The sequence below is a fragment of the Mytilus galloprovincialis genome, chromosome 3 (genome assembly GCF_965363235.1).
Source record: "Mytilus galloprovincialis chromosome 3, xbMytGall1.hap1.1, whole genome shotgun sequence".
Classification (NCBI taxonomy): domain Eukaryota; kingdom Metazoa; phylum Mollusca; class Bivalvia; order Mytilida; family Mytilidae; genus Mytilus; species Mytilus galloprovincialis.
In genome coordinates, this window is record NC_134840.1 from 91,111,269 (window position 1) to 91,126,758 (window position 15,490).

Genomic DNA, 15,490 nt, shown 5'->3' on the forward strand with positions numbered 1-15,490 from the left:
TATTTGAAACAAATGTTAAAAAATTAATAAAATAATAAAAAGGCAGATAATTGTTGTCAATAGGATCTATGACTCCTATTTTAGTTCTTGTGCATCCATTTGGCTGTTTAATATGTGTTTTCAAATGATCGTAACTTGTATTACATAATTACATAAAAGGGCAACATCTTTCGTCCAATATCAGATAACAAGATATAGTATCTAAAATAAGAATACATGTAGTTTTATTAAGATATTAAATGCCCCTTACATTGATGCTTCAACAATGATCAAAGCCCATGCCGCATAAACATGTTTGTTAGCGCTCCGCATAAACATGTTTGTTAGCGCTCCGCATACCCCTCCCCACTTCCACCCAATCAACCCTCCTCATTTCCTCCATTGTTACAGTGGTGTACCAACACAACAATTTATCACATAAAATAATAACACAAAGACACACATTATTGAACAACGAATGCTCGCAGGTACTGAAAGCATTTTCAACTAATAGATAAACCGTGTTCTCATATACAAAAATCCCAATCGTGTCGATTAAAAAAGTCTCAAAACTTAAGTTCACATTTTAATGTTTGATGAAGCAAAACTTTAAAAGTGTGCAGTGAATCTTGTGCTCACAGTAGTTATTGTCATTATTATGTTTACATAAGACTTATAAAGGAATTAAGAAGGTACCAAGAAATAATTTACAGTTCAATTTAATGATCATGAATGGAAGGAAATGGTACGGAAGTTTACATATGACAAAAAGAAATTGATAGTATTTTTTGGCGAAAGACGTAAACGCTTCTTTGTATTATATAGTACAGCTCTTCTATAAAAGCATGCAAAAAAAAAACTTTGATTGAGTGACTTGCTGGCTATGTTTGCCTGGATGTTTTCAAACAATAGGTAGGCGGAGTTTCAATACATACTGGGATTTGATTGGACAAACACAAACTGACAGGAATTGAAGTTAATGTTTATTGTCCAAACAAATTCTAGTATATAGTAAACAGACTACTTACCTGTCGTTTACAAACATCCAAACAATCATAGCAAGCAATTTGATCAATGGTTTGCTTTGCATATATTTATAGAAGAGCTGTAAATTCTAAAAAAAAAATTCTTGTTGTCGTAGATGGTTAAATCCTCAACAAAATCTCAATAACTTTGTTAGAACGAATAAAGTTTTTAAATCAAATTTTCGTGGACTTTTAAGCTTCCACCCTGACAAGGCATGTTAGCTGTTCGTATGCTCTTGCACCTGACGCACGGAAACTTTCACATTTCCATCTTCTTTTCTGAAATATTTTACCCAGCTCATACTTGACAGGATTGTTATCCTAGTAAAATGTGTAACCAATGAATTTAACAGAAGTTAAAAATTCCACAATACTATATAATTCATTTTATGTGTCAATTTGTTTGAAAAAAGTCGAAAAGAAGAGAGTTTTTTTAATGTCATGATTATCTGTCGCTTTCTAGATCTATGCTTAGCATTTGTTTCAGATGACATGGACTCCTCATCCTGGTGATCCTGCTGCCTTTCATAACTTTATCCGTATACATATATTAATAGATAAACAAAAGGCTGCAACTGGTATTTTTGTATTTAAAATGATTCGTTGTAACGAGAATATTTGTGGTGAATGGAAACTGTGAGGGTCAAAATCTTAAATTGCTTATAAATGTTGCTGGACCCAGTTTCGTTATCTGATCTGAATTTTCTGAAATGTGTAAGGTAGATAGACATTGGCCTTTTGATTTTTTTTTACTCGGTAAGTTTTGGCCTAATTGGTTGAACTTTTTCAATATTAAAGCCGATTTCAATGAGTGTGTAGACAAAGGGAATATCCTTGGTTATCTTGCTTGTAGAACAGAAAAGACATTGTTAGGTTATGTAAACTACCCTACTTTAAGAGTAGACTAGTCCGACAAATGACACATCTTTCTGTCTGTAGGACCAGGCTACTTCGAAAGGAGGGTAGTATACCTTACCTAACAATGACTTCACGGTTTAGCTAACAAGTAAGCTAACCAAAGATATAACCCCTGCCTGCATACTCAATGGAATCGGCTGTAACTAAAAACTCGAATACATTTTAACAGACAGTGGTCATGTTTGTTAATGAATATTGTTTTTCCTAGATTCACTCTTGAAAAATCATTTGGTAACATTTGGTCAAGTAATTTCAGATTATATCTTTCTGTTATTGCGGACGCCAAGACAATACACGAATCTCACACGACCCCTCGACACAGGTGAGCTTATATATGATCTTATAGCGATTCGGGTTGATAACCAGTTGAAATTAAGCCAGTTTTGTGTGTGTGTAGATTTGTATTGTTTTAAACTGTTATGACCTTTTAAAGTTAAATGTAGGTGTTTAATCTAAGAATTTCTTTTTTAAACTTATATACTTGTTTTATACTCAATTGGTAGTATGAAGCTGCGAGGTATTTTAATTTTTGAAATTGACATATTCTAGTCTGCCCTTTCATTGAATAGTGATATTTTTTAGTGTTCTATCGAACTTTCGAAAAAAATACCTGATAACCGTTCAGACAAAAAAAAATATGATGAAAAAATCTTACAGATACAGCAAGTGGTTCTTAATAGCTATAAGATACATTTTTCTTTTAAAATACAACTTTTAAATCTTACGGGAAACTATTCCAAGCTTTAAACTTTCACTGTAACCTCGCTCTAACTTATCCCCCACCCCCCAAAAAAAACCCAAACAAACAAACCCGCAATACTATTGTCATTCTTATAGTCAGCACTAAATTGTTCACAAACAAATGTGTTTTAAGCTGCTAAAGACATATGATTCAAACGCTCAGAAAGTCTTTTGTTCTATATTTTTGCTCTCCATTTTTATGCAAAACCTTTTACATTTTTATTTTATGGGTTATTGTTGTTAACACATACTTCCTTTGGTTTCTTATGGAAAGTCCATTGACAACAAACATACCACATCATCTACTTTATATAAGTATTGTATAAATTACAACGTATTTTGGTGATCTTGCAAAATGATCGTAATCCCGAAAATCGTAAACATATTTTCTTATCTTAAAAGGGGGCAAGAAGGGTTCCATTAACAGGCCAATAAATAAGATTACAGTTAATTTAAAAAAAAAATTAAAAAAATAGTGGTATTTTTTCTCTCATAATAACAGTAAACAGATTCACAACAATGTCAATTTCAAGAAAGCAGACAACAGTTAATTAGTCAATAACGATACAGCATCAATGATCTTGAAAATATGCAACTTTTAAGTAAAATATAAAGGCACAGAACCAGGACATAGGAGCACAGAACCAGGACCGTTTTTCTTATCACCAGCACAGCGTCAGGACAATTCCGTTTAACGAACTTGCACGACTTTTGCAATATAATATTGTTGTAATATACTTTGCATGGTACTTATGACGCATCAGAGAAAAATTAAGCAACAAAACTGTCGTTTTATTGCCGTTCTGATACAATGTAAACAAACCCACCAGCACAGAATCAGGACCCACCAGCACCTGACAGGACCAAATCACCAGCACAGTACGTTCTCTCGCAGGACAACCATATCCACCGTGGTTGCACTAGTTAAAAGATTTCATTTGTTGATGTTTTTATTTTTGTAAGATTGCTTTTGTTCATTTGTTATAGAATAGTGGTTGGCATTTTAAATGAATATCATAGGCATTGGTATTGCTGAAGATGTACCATAAGAAATGTAAATTTTTGGATGATATAATATAGATATAGTGTTAAACAAAAAGTGCTCTTTGACAATCCATACAGTGTTAAACAAAAAGTGCTCTTTGACAATCCATACAGTGTTAAACAAAAAGTTCTCTTTGACAATCCAAACAATATTTCTAGACAAACAAAATTTCTTTTGATATCTAAATTTTTGAAATACTTACGGTAATAGCAACAACTTAAGTTGTTTGTGTCATAAAGAAATAAATGAGTGATTATATTATAATATTATGATTGTTTGAGATATTTATAATACTGTGCATTCTTTTAAGAGATAACTGTATTGTATTTGAAGCTTTGAGGACTTCCATCAGTAGTTTTACTGTCACAAATTTAGTTTACCTGGCGACGCGGAGCGGAGACAGGTAAACGGGCATTTGCGACAGTAAAACTACCGATTGACGTCCGCAAAAGCTTCAAATACAATACAGTAATCTCTATTCTAATGCAAAACAAGTTCATAATTAAATTTCAATCATTATTTCAGTGTAAAATCTTCATTAAAGAAAATTCTGCGAAAAGATGTTATCTTCTTTGGTCCCTACACTAGGTGACGTCATAGGTATGCTTCCGGCGTCAAAAATAAACACCAGGCGTTTTCTGGCTTCTGTGCCGCTTCTGAATGTATTAAAGTTTGATAAAAAGAAGATTTTTATGTGCAACATGTGAGTTTCTTTGCTTATTATTGAAAAAATTACATGTCAATACATTCAGCAATTCAAAATGACGGCTTCCTTAGTTACTGACAAGGAGATAGAGAATTTTACGCTAACTGTCATCCAATCAGAATCATTGATACAAAATAAATGCATATGAATAATTTTTGTTGGATACCAAATTTCATGGATTTCATGAATACATGTTAACCACGAAATTAAAATGTTCAAAGAATTGTAAATTTTCTATTTGCTTTGTATACAGACTTTTGCAAAACCATATCAACAATATGTAAGTTTTTTTCAATCCAAAAAAGAAATTGTACACACAAAAATAAATAAATCTACAGTAACACTTGTCAGATTGACATGTAGACATTTTACCAAACTGAAAATAAAAAAAAAAGATATTAAAGGACTTAATCTCAGAATTTTATAGATCTGTCATTCATTATGTGTTTGCCAGCAAGCTATTGATGATTTATACACTGGATACATTTCACTTTTAATTTTATCTATCATTTTATGAACTGAGTTACAGTTCAAATTAAAATATTTCTAAAAGTAATAAAACTTTGGTAACTTTAATATGTATTGTTAATATTAATTATCAATACAAACTGACATGCAACTGTCATGACTAAAATATTTTATTTTTGCAATAATGAAAAAAGTTCTGATGTATGTTGGCCAGAATTATGTCGTAATAATTTAATTATCCACCCTGTACATGTACATTCTTGAAGTAAATAATTCGTTTTATGCTTGTCCTTTTGTTTTAGTTAATTTGGTATCTTAAGATTATTTTGTTTTCAAACTATTGATTCATGACCTTCATTACTTGCGTATTAGATTAAAAACAATTAAGAAGGTGAAGTTGCATTTTTTTTTAATTTTAATTAAAAGATTACAGTAATCATAATACTTGAAATATTGAAATAGGATATTTAAAAAAGTCTTTAGTTCCACTAGAGTCCTTAGGTGAATATAGGTATGAAAATCTGTACCCAATATACAACTGAAAAAGCAAAATAGACTTTTGCTGATAATTGATAAGCATTATTATGTACTACTATAATGTTCTATTACTGCTATTTATTCCAAGTTTTTTTTCTTTCTTTACTTATTTTTATGTTGAAAATGATGTTTTTTTGTTAAGTTTACAGAATTTTCTTTATTTCTCAACTTTGTCATATTATTTTTTATTAAATGCATTTTGTATTCTTATTTGTTATTTTTTTTTACATTAAAAAGTCTAAAATTATATTTTTACATATGTATTCCTATTTTTTAGCATATAAGATTATAGATTTTTATCTGAGTCTATATTTTATGTATATGGAATTGCTTTCAATCTATTTTTATGCCTGATAGAAATTAGACTTATAAATGAAAGCCAGCAAAATGAATTGTAGTGCCTTGCGTAACCAAGTACTTCTCTATTAAGTCTTACCTCTTCTCCCTATAATACTAAAGTAGTGGCAGACTGAATATAATTATATTATTAAAATCCAATAAAAAAATCTAGCATCAGTAAACTTTACTTGATCTTTTTCAGTGTATAATTAAAACATTAAATTAAAGTTATCTTGTTTTAGTTTACTGAACCATGAATCCGTTTTAGCTATCTATATACATGTATACTAAAACTGTAAAAAAAAATAATAAAAAAAAAAATCTTTAATCTTCACATAGATGAATTAGAGGAATCCAAGATGTCAGCCCTCTCCTCTATTTTGAATTTTTTTTTCAGATTATTAAGGCTTCCATTTATTAAAATCCTGTAACTGTTGAAGTTGTCAATAATGAATCCAGCTGAGAATTATTGTTGCTAGATTTTTTGTGATTCTATTTTTTAGGCTTATACGATATCAGAAATAAATTATTTTTAGGCTTATACGATATCAGAAATAAATAATTTATTTAAAATAATTTATTTCTGATATCGTATAAGCCTAAAAAATAGAATCACAAAAAATCTAGCAACAATAATTCTCAGCTGGATTCATTATTGACAACTTCAACAGTTACAGGATTTCTTGCATTATAATATAATTATATGTTCCTTGTCCTGACTATGTATGTACATGTTAAACACATAACAATAATAAATTTGAAGTAAATTGGTCTGGAAAAAAATTGTAGTGAAGCAGCTTCAGTGATTTATATACACAGATAAGCTATATTTTTGCCATGTTTGTAAAATTTGTAGCATAATAAATGTTTATCAAATGGAGTTTTTCTTTACCTTTGCTTTGTTACTATTACAGCTTACCCTTTATTTTGAAGACAACATAATCTAGTTAGAAGCAACCTTTGAATGGTTATTCAGAAGTTTTAGTTATTAGTCCCCTACCAACGACATTGAAGGGGTTAGCTTCAGGATTGCACTTCTTATGTCTGTCTGTCTGTACATCAGTCACTGCGGCAAATCAGTTTTCCACACTTTTTTTCTTTGTTGTTTTGACCTTTATTTCTTGAAAAAAGTAAAATCACAAAAATACTGAACTCCTAGGTGGAAAAGTTAAATGGCAAAATCAAGTGATAAACACATTAAAACTAATGGACCACAACTGTCATATTCCTGACTTGGTACAGGTAAAAAAAGTTAGAAAATGGTGGATTGAACCTATTTTTATGTCGCTACACCCATCTCACTTGAACGACAGTGGCATCAAATTTCATTATATTGAAACCCTTGACTACACATGGAATAAATCATCATGAAAATATCTAGATTAAATATAAAATTGGTTGTGCTGAGACTAACAGGGTATGGTTTTACTATGAGTAGAACATGGGAGGTAAAATGATCTTTATGGGGTCTATGAAGCTGATATTTATGCAATAGATAATTAGTTTAAGAAGACTTGAAATTTGTTCAGAAAAAAATACTTTTCAACAAATACTATGGCCCATGGATTTAATAAATAAAAGAAAGTAAAGCAGGCAACAATAAATCAATCAAATTAACAAATTTTGTTTTCATATTACATATTGAGCTGATATTTCATGTATTAGTTACAAATCATATTTAAGCTCCATTGCAGATTGAACATTAAATTTTAACTTAGTTAAAGTCATTTAACCTATAAGAAAGTCATTATCTGTTTTTTCCCCCTTGTTTTTCGACCTTATGATATCCATCATTGTTTTCTCTCTTTCATTTAGTCTTCACTTCTGACATCAATGATCCAATTGAGATCACACTTGGTTTGCATCATCTTTAGTTATATACATGTAGTTATTGGTTTCTTTTGTAACTTATTCCGACAATTGACTCAAACGTCTTTTGAACTGAGTTTTACTGTGCATATTGCTGTGTGCTTGTTTTTTTCTACATAAGCTAGAGGTATAGGGGGAGGGTTGAGATCTCACAAAATATTTATGTTAGACCCCGCCACATTTTTGCATCTGTCCCAAGTCTGAAGCCTCTGACCTTTGTCTTTTACACATTCCACATATCCATTCTCAATTTTATTAGTACCTTCAGTTCTATTTTTGTTGTCATTATCACCTTATAACTTTTTATAGCTCATTTTAGACTCAGGATGAGGCTAATAAATGTCTCCAATTCTATGCCAAGGTATCAACTCATCTCAACTTTCAAGTACCAGTAGAAAGTGTGGTTATAATCAACTTGAGCAGAAATTCAAGTCAATTATATCCACACTTTCTACTGGTATATAGCCTTGGAATAGCCCACCTATGGATACCTAATAAAGTATGGTTTCTTCTTGCAAACAGATTGAAAACACAATGACATATAGTTTCTTATGCTTCTCATTTCTGTAAATATGTGCAAATGAAAATTTGTTTTTTGTTTTTAGTTATAAGTCATTAGTTTAGTCAATTTCCTGACTAATAAAGGTTGCTCAGAGTGCATTGCCGATTTTGTGCAATCAAAGTCAGCGTACAGTTTTCAACCATGGCTCAGCAAAACGTCACAAATAGGTTGCACACAATTGAGTTGTTAATCTACTACTTTTGAATAATTTAGAATTTTCACTTTTTTCAAAACATTTTTCACATATTATGTGAAAGTCTTTTGAATTTTCCAACCCAGACCGTTTAAAATTCACAGAATGCTTTGAAACAATTGAGTTTGCAAGTATTTCATTATGGAGCTGATAAAATATTTTTTTCCATATTTATTAAATTTTATGTTTCTATATATTCAGTGTTCAGCATTGAACATTCTATACAACCCGACCATTTGGGTCTTTTATCAAGTAAAATTACTATATGACTACCAAATATGAGGATAGCTAACTTTTTTAAACAAGTACGGAGTTTTCATCAAAATCGCTTTTTCTTAGAAGTCAATCATTATTACCTAACCTAACTTTTGGCTTACACAATTTAGTTGCCACTGTATAACAATTATTTTATATTTAAGAATGTATTGACCACTCTAACAGCATACACTGTGACAATAGGCAAATACGTGTATAACATATAAACAATATTACAATGTAAAAACAGGACAGAGTTAATAAATACAAACATAAAGTATCTTAAAGTACAACTTATATGCATGGTTTTCTTTATATATCTTTAAAGTGCAACTGGCCTATGTAATCATGTTAACAAAAAAAAAAAAAACTCAGACTATAGTTGAAATTGTCATGTACTAAACAAAATTTCATGCTTCAGTTTTTTACCTCAAAGCTCTATTAGATGTTTATTACATAATACGATTGAATAAATTATTAACCCATTACTTTTCAACTACTCTATACAAAACTATTCTGTAAAAAAAGTCTCAAAGATAAACAATTAAGGATTAATAAGACATGTTTTTTTCAAGAAAAAGAAAAACAGAAACTAGTCTACTAATAAAACTAGTGATATATTCGCTGTAATTAATCAGTAGTAAGAGGACAATTATCAGTGATTAGCTACATTGGCCCTTATGTGCGTAAAGTGCTTTTTCATTAAAGTATAACAATAAATAGAAGTGCAGAGCTCTAACCGGAGCAAAGTGAAATAAACAAAATGTGTGAAATTTACTCCGCATTAGTTTTCTGTTTTGAAGTACGTATAAGGTGGTTGAATACAAGAAATGTAGTTATTAGGTATTTTCTATGACAATGAACCCTTTTCATAAAACTCAGTTACGTATTTGTTGTTGTTGAAATAATGCGATTTCACCGTCTTTTTCCTGGAAAATATTACATAAAAATTCAATAACAATATACGCTACAATATTCTTCAAAACTGATAAATGAGAGAAGTTAGTAAAGTACTGTACCTATTTTTGAACACAACCATTTAAAAGTATATTTTTGGAGATACAGATCTTAGTTTGAAGACTCGTAGTCGTTTGGTTCCGGATCTTAAATAGGAACTTCAAGTTATTTGAAGAGGAATTGTTATTTTGTAAACCCGGTTATTTAAAAGAAAAAGTTAGCTAAAAGCTTGAGAATGTTAGAATGATTCGATAAAAAAAATTTTAAAGAGCAGTTAAAAAAATGGTTTTATAATTAAGTGACATACTGACATTGTCACACCTGTAGCTCGTTCTAGCTATTGAAAATTGTTCTTCTTTCAAAAGTACTGCAGTGTATAATAACAGATCATTTTCTATTGTCAGCCACCATTCTTCAATGGAAGATTCAAACATGATTTGAATTTATGAATACCTCTCTTCCAACCTTTCCACCAGTAATGTTTATCACATTAATGAAAATGCAATATCTGTTAAGTTATTGACTTTCTTTTAAAACTGCAGTATAAAAAGGTTTGAAGTTTTAAAAAAAGTAAGTATGACGAAACATTGATTTTTTCGTATTTTGAATTAAAGTTGATCAAAAGCTTGCCTCAATAAAATATTATTATACAATCCTGTATTGTCGGGTTGCATCATTACCTACAAACGTGTAGGAACAAGCTTTTTAATGGTACTTTATATGATTTCGTTCAAAAATGCCTACACCAGCATTAGATATGGATCGTCGGGCTGTTAGTTTTTGACATTTGAATCCTGCTGAAAACCTTTCAAGGCCCTTTCCGTTTGTTATTAATGTGGTGCCAAGTTGTCCACAACCATGACTTCTATATCTTTTCTGAAATCTGATTGACTAAATATATTAAAAAAAAAGCCTCAAGAATCACTGCACTTTTACTGTATTAATTGAAACCAGATATGTTCCTGTGAAAGTACCGAATCATCAAAAATTCAAAATGGCCGCCTTAAGAGAGGCAAAGTTTGTAATGAAACTCTTTAAGGAATTACAAACGAAGTGAAACGTAAACAAACCATGGGGCTATATTCCTAAGATTGTGTTTAGAAAAAGTTGCTACTCTGATGAAAAGTGTAAAATGGTTTGAAACAAATTTGAAGAAATTGAGGGCAAAATGGACAAGTACTCGGTATTTCATCGTTTTTGTATGAAATAAACTCATCATAGATACCAGGACTAAATTTTGTATATACGCCAGACGAAAGACTCATCAGTGACGCTCGAATCCAAAAAAGTTAAAAAGGCCAAATAAAGTACGAAGTTGAAGAGCATGGAGGACCAAAATTCCTAAAAGTATTGCCAAATTTAGCTAAGGTAATCTATGCCTGAGGTAGAAAAAGCCTTAGTATTTCAAAATTTTGTGAACAGTAAATTTATAAATATAACCATATCAACAGACTATACCGGTAGTTGAATTTATACAATTATATGAAGGTGATGGTTAAAATTTATTTGTTTACAAAAACTGTAAAAATGTCACTTTAAAAAAATCGTTATAATGAAGTGGTCTTTATGTATGTGCCTGTCCCAAGTCAGGAGCCTGTACTTCAGTGGTTGTCTTTTGTTTATGTGTTAAATATTTGTTTTTCGTTCATTTATTTTTATATAAATGAGGCCGTTAGTTTTCTCGTTTGAATTGTTTTACATTGTCTTATCGGGGCCTTTTATAGCTGACTATGCGGTATGGGCTTTGCTCATGGTTGAAGGCGTAACCTATAGTTGTTAATGTCTGTGTCATTTTGGTCTCTTGTGGACAGTTGTCTCATTGGCAATCATACCACATCTTCTTTTTTATATTATTTTGAGATTTGTAAGATATTTTACATAAAACCTTGGTTCACTCAGAATTATCAGATTACTTAGCCTAGTTTGGGTAAACCCATTGGTTCATATCTGTTATTTCAGATCTTCAGTCACATCAATATTTATTTGAGTTTGAAATATTTACCACAGCTACCATGGCAAATGTTGGATTTCAAAAGCTTATTTACACATGAATTGAAATATACACCGGGTCGTTTACATTTAACATTCAAAATAACTGTACTTCATGACTTTAATTATTCAACTTTTGTTGAATGTAAAATGTCAGAGAACTTAATTAAGATTAGTTTACATTTGCAGTAATTTGTCAGAATAGATTCTTCATATGTTTTTGAAAGCAATGGAAATTTATCAATGAAACATATAATTGATCGGTAAACTTTGTTTTGCAGACACAAGATTGTTAGATGATAATTCTTTTATAGTTTTATGAATGTATATCCATATATCAATTGTTTTGTAAATTTATGTACCTTATAAGACAACTATGTAGGATCTATATTAAGTGTTTTACACTTTCCTTAAAAGTTAAATAGATAAGAAAATAGAATTATTACATTCTGCAAGGAAAGTCGGGTTTTAAAGGTGTTGCTTTGTGTCTCATTGGTGCGTTTTTATTTATAAACAGTCCAGTAGTCAGCGCTTTTGTGTTGACATGAATTATTATTGATATGGTAAAATCAATAAATTATTTGCGAAAATTTGAATTGATAAAAATACGAATGATTTCTACTCCAGGTAAGGGTTACCTTGTCTGTATTTGGCAAAACGTTTCCGAAAAATTCAGTCCTCAATGCTCTACAAATTCGTACTTTATGTGGCCTTTTAACTTCTTTATTCGAGCCTCTTTTGCAAAATGCACGTTTGTCGTACACAATCATAAGCTGGTATCTTTGAATTTTATTTTTGTAAGATATAATCTTTAAAATCTTATTTTGAGATAGAAACTATCGCATTTAAAAAAAAAACTCGCTCAGAAGTTACCAAATTTCAATGAAACCCTAAAGTTGCTATTGTTTCTAGCTAGATTTTTTAATAGGATTCAACTGATAAAAAAAAGATAGAAATTTATTAATACGATAGTTGATTGTTAAACAATGAAAAGATAATTAAAATTGAGAATGGAAATGGGGAATGTGCCAAAGAGACAACAACCCGACCATAGAAAAAAAACAACAGCAGAAGGTCACCAACAGGTCTTCAATGTAGCGAGAAATTCCCGCAACCCGGATGCGTCCTTCAGCTGGCCCCTAAACAAATATGTACTAGTTCAGTGATAATGAACGCCATACTAATTTCCAAATTGTACACAAGAAACTAAAATTAAAATAATACAAGACTAACAAAGGCCAGAGGCTCCTGACTTGGGACAGACGCAAAAATGCGGCGGAGTTAAACATGTTTGTGAGATCTCAACCCTCCCCCTATACCTCTAGCCAATGTAGAAAAGTAAACACATAACAATACGCCCATTAAAATTCAGTCCAAGAGATGTCCGAGTCTGTTGTTAGAAGATGTAACCAAAGAAAATAAACAAAATGACAATAATACATAAATAACAACAGACTACTAGCAGTTAACTGACATCCCAGCTCCAGACTTCAATTAAACTGACTGAAAGATTATGATTTCATCATATGAACATCAGGCACAATCCTTCCCGTTAAGGGTTTAGTATCATACCATCATAACATATATGAGAAGAACATAACCCGTGTCATGCCAACAACTGGTTTTTGAATAAATTTGTTTAGTTCTGATGCAAAGACCCTATAAGTGAATCAATATTAACGACAATCAATATTAGAATATTTATCTTGAATTGAAAGTAAATGGTGACCTATTGGTCCATTGGGTCGGGTGTGTTATATATGTAACTATATTCTGTACATATTTATGTATTTATGCTGATTTACCCATGTTACTATATTAAACAATTTACTTACTTTCTTAAATACTTACTTATTTATTTTTTTCTCATTAGTGTATTAGCGGTTCATTTTAGGAGAAATGGTTACCTCTTATTTCAATTTTCCACTAAAGTTTGATGAAAAAACCTATTTGCCATTGCTTTATGACTGTTCACCTATTCATCACCCGTCCACACAATTATTACAAACTTTTGAATTACTAAAATACTAAGGCTTTTCTACCTCAGGAATAGATTACCTTAGCTGTATTTTGCCAAACTTTTAGGAATTTTGGTCCTCAATGCTCTTCAACTGCGTACTTTATTTGGTCTTTTTAACTATTTTTGGATTCGAGTGTCACTGATGAGTCTTTTGTAGACGAAAACCCCAGCGTAAATACAAACTTTAATCCTGGTACCTATGATGAGTTTATTTACTTACCCCTTGGTAAACAACCGGTTTCACTATTTTTGTTATCCGTTTTTAACAGATAATTTGTTTTACCGTGCGTCATATATTTCTTAGTCCTAAGTAGCAACATTGTATAAATCATTATACAAAATAATGTATTTTTTTTTGCTCACATCATATCCTCTCATTGAATCACTTTGAAACTCTTTTTATATTTGGGACTAAATAGGACGATATCCCAACTACTCCTGACTCTTTTGACGTTGAACAGATTTTCTAGATTTTGATCAAGATATTTGAGGGAATATTTTCCATTCGATTAATGTGTTCGAAGTTTTGATGTAGCCATTTAGTAAGGGACTATTCGTTTTTGAATTTTCCTTATAGAGTTTAAAATGAGATGAGATGGAGAAACATAGTGTTTCTATCATCTATGAGATGGAGAAACATAGTGTTTCTACCATCTATGAGATAGTAAGGAAACGCCCCTAGATATCTTTACGTCACTCATAACGGCAAATTATACCCATACTTACAGAATCAATATATTGACAGAAAGGCACCCCAAATAACAATGCACCTGTTACAATTACATCTGGCGTTGGTTTTCGTCATCATAGTTAATGGTATTTTATTTTTATCCACGAATCTTTCAGTTTTGTTTTAGATAAAAAATTTCTCAAGAATGTCATAAAATTTAGGTGTGTTCATTATTAAGTGCAAGTGCAGATTCATCGGAAACTTGGTTATAAAATATGTCAATTATCCTTATATCCCATTATAAACGATGTTGAAATAATGCAGAGGAAACATCGAAATATTCAAAACAAGATAAGTACAATATTTATTTATTACCGTTTTGTTTCATTTGGGAAATGTGATTTTGTTTTACTTATTTATAAAGTTCTGGTTGAACTATAATTAAACGTTATTTATTAAGGACAATGCATTTTTATCTCGAATTGAATGAGTATCAATTCATAGTTTATATGTTCGATGGTAACTTCAATTCACATTTTGGAAAAAATTGCAGTTATCTAAGAGAAAAAGCCGTATAACATGTAAATATAATTATCAACCTATGTTTCATTTAGTGGCGATTTTAGATTTACATAAGATGAATTTAACATATTGAAGACTGTCTTCTTGATAAATAACTGATAAGATATTACTTGGTAACGTATACATGTACCACATCTCGTTATCTATATAATCATCATCAGTTGATTTCTTTAATTTGTATGCTTTTTTTTATTATCTTGGTACTGTCTTTATAAAACACACAAATAAGGATGCATGAACCACACAAAATGCATAATGAATGTTTCGCGTTTTCTTAGTATGCAACATGAATACACAAAGAGCTTAAGTATCAATACATAATGTTGTATAATCTTGAAAAAATAAAAATAAGGAGCTGTAGTATGATTTCCAATGAGACACATATTCCATAGGGATCAAATGAAGTAATATAAGCAATTATAAGCAACCTGACGGCCTTCAACTATATCGTCTAGTAAGCTATTTAACGCCCCGAAATGTAAAAAGTGAGAATTCAAACAAGAAAATTAACGGCATAAGGCATAACATTTTGTTTTATGACAAGCATGAACCAACGACAATAACTAAACTTCCGGTTCCTGATTTGAGACAGGCACATAATAAAACACGTTTTTTAGAGCTTAATGCTCCCAATA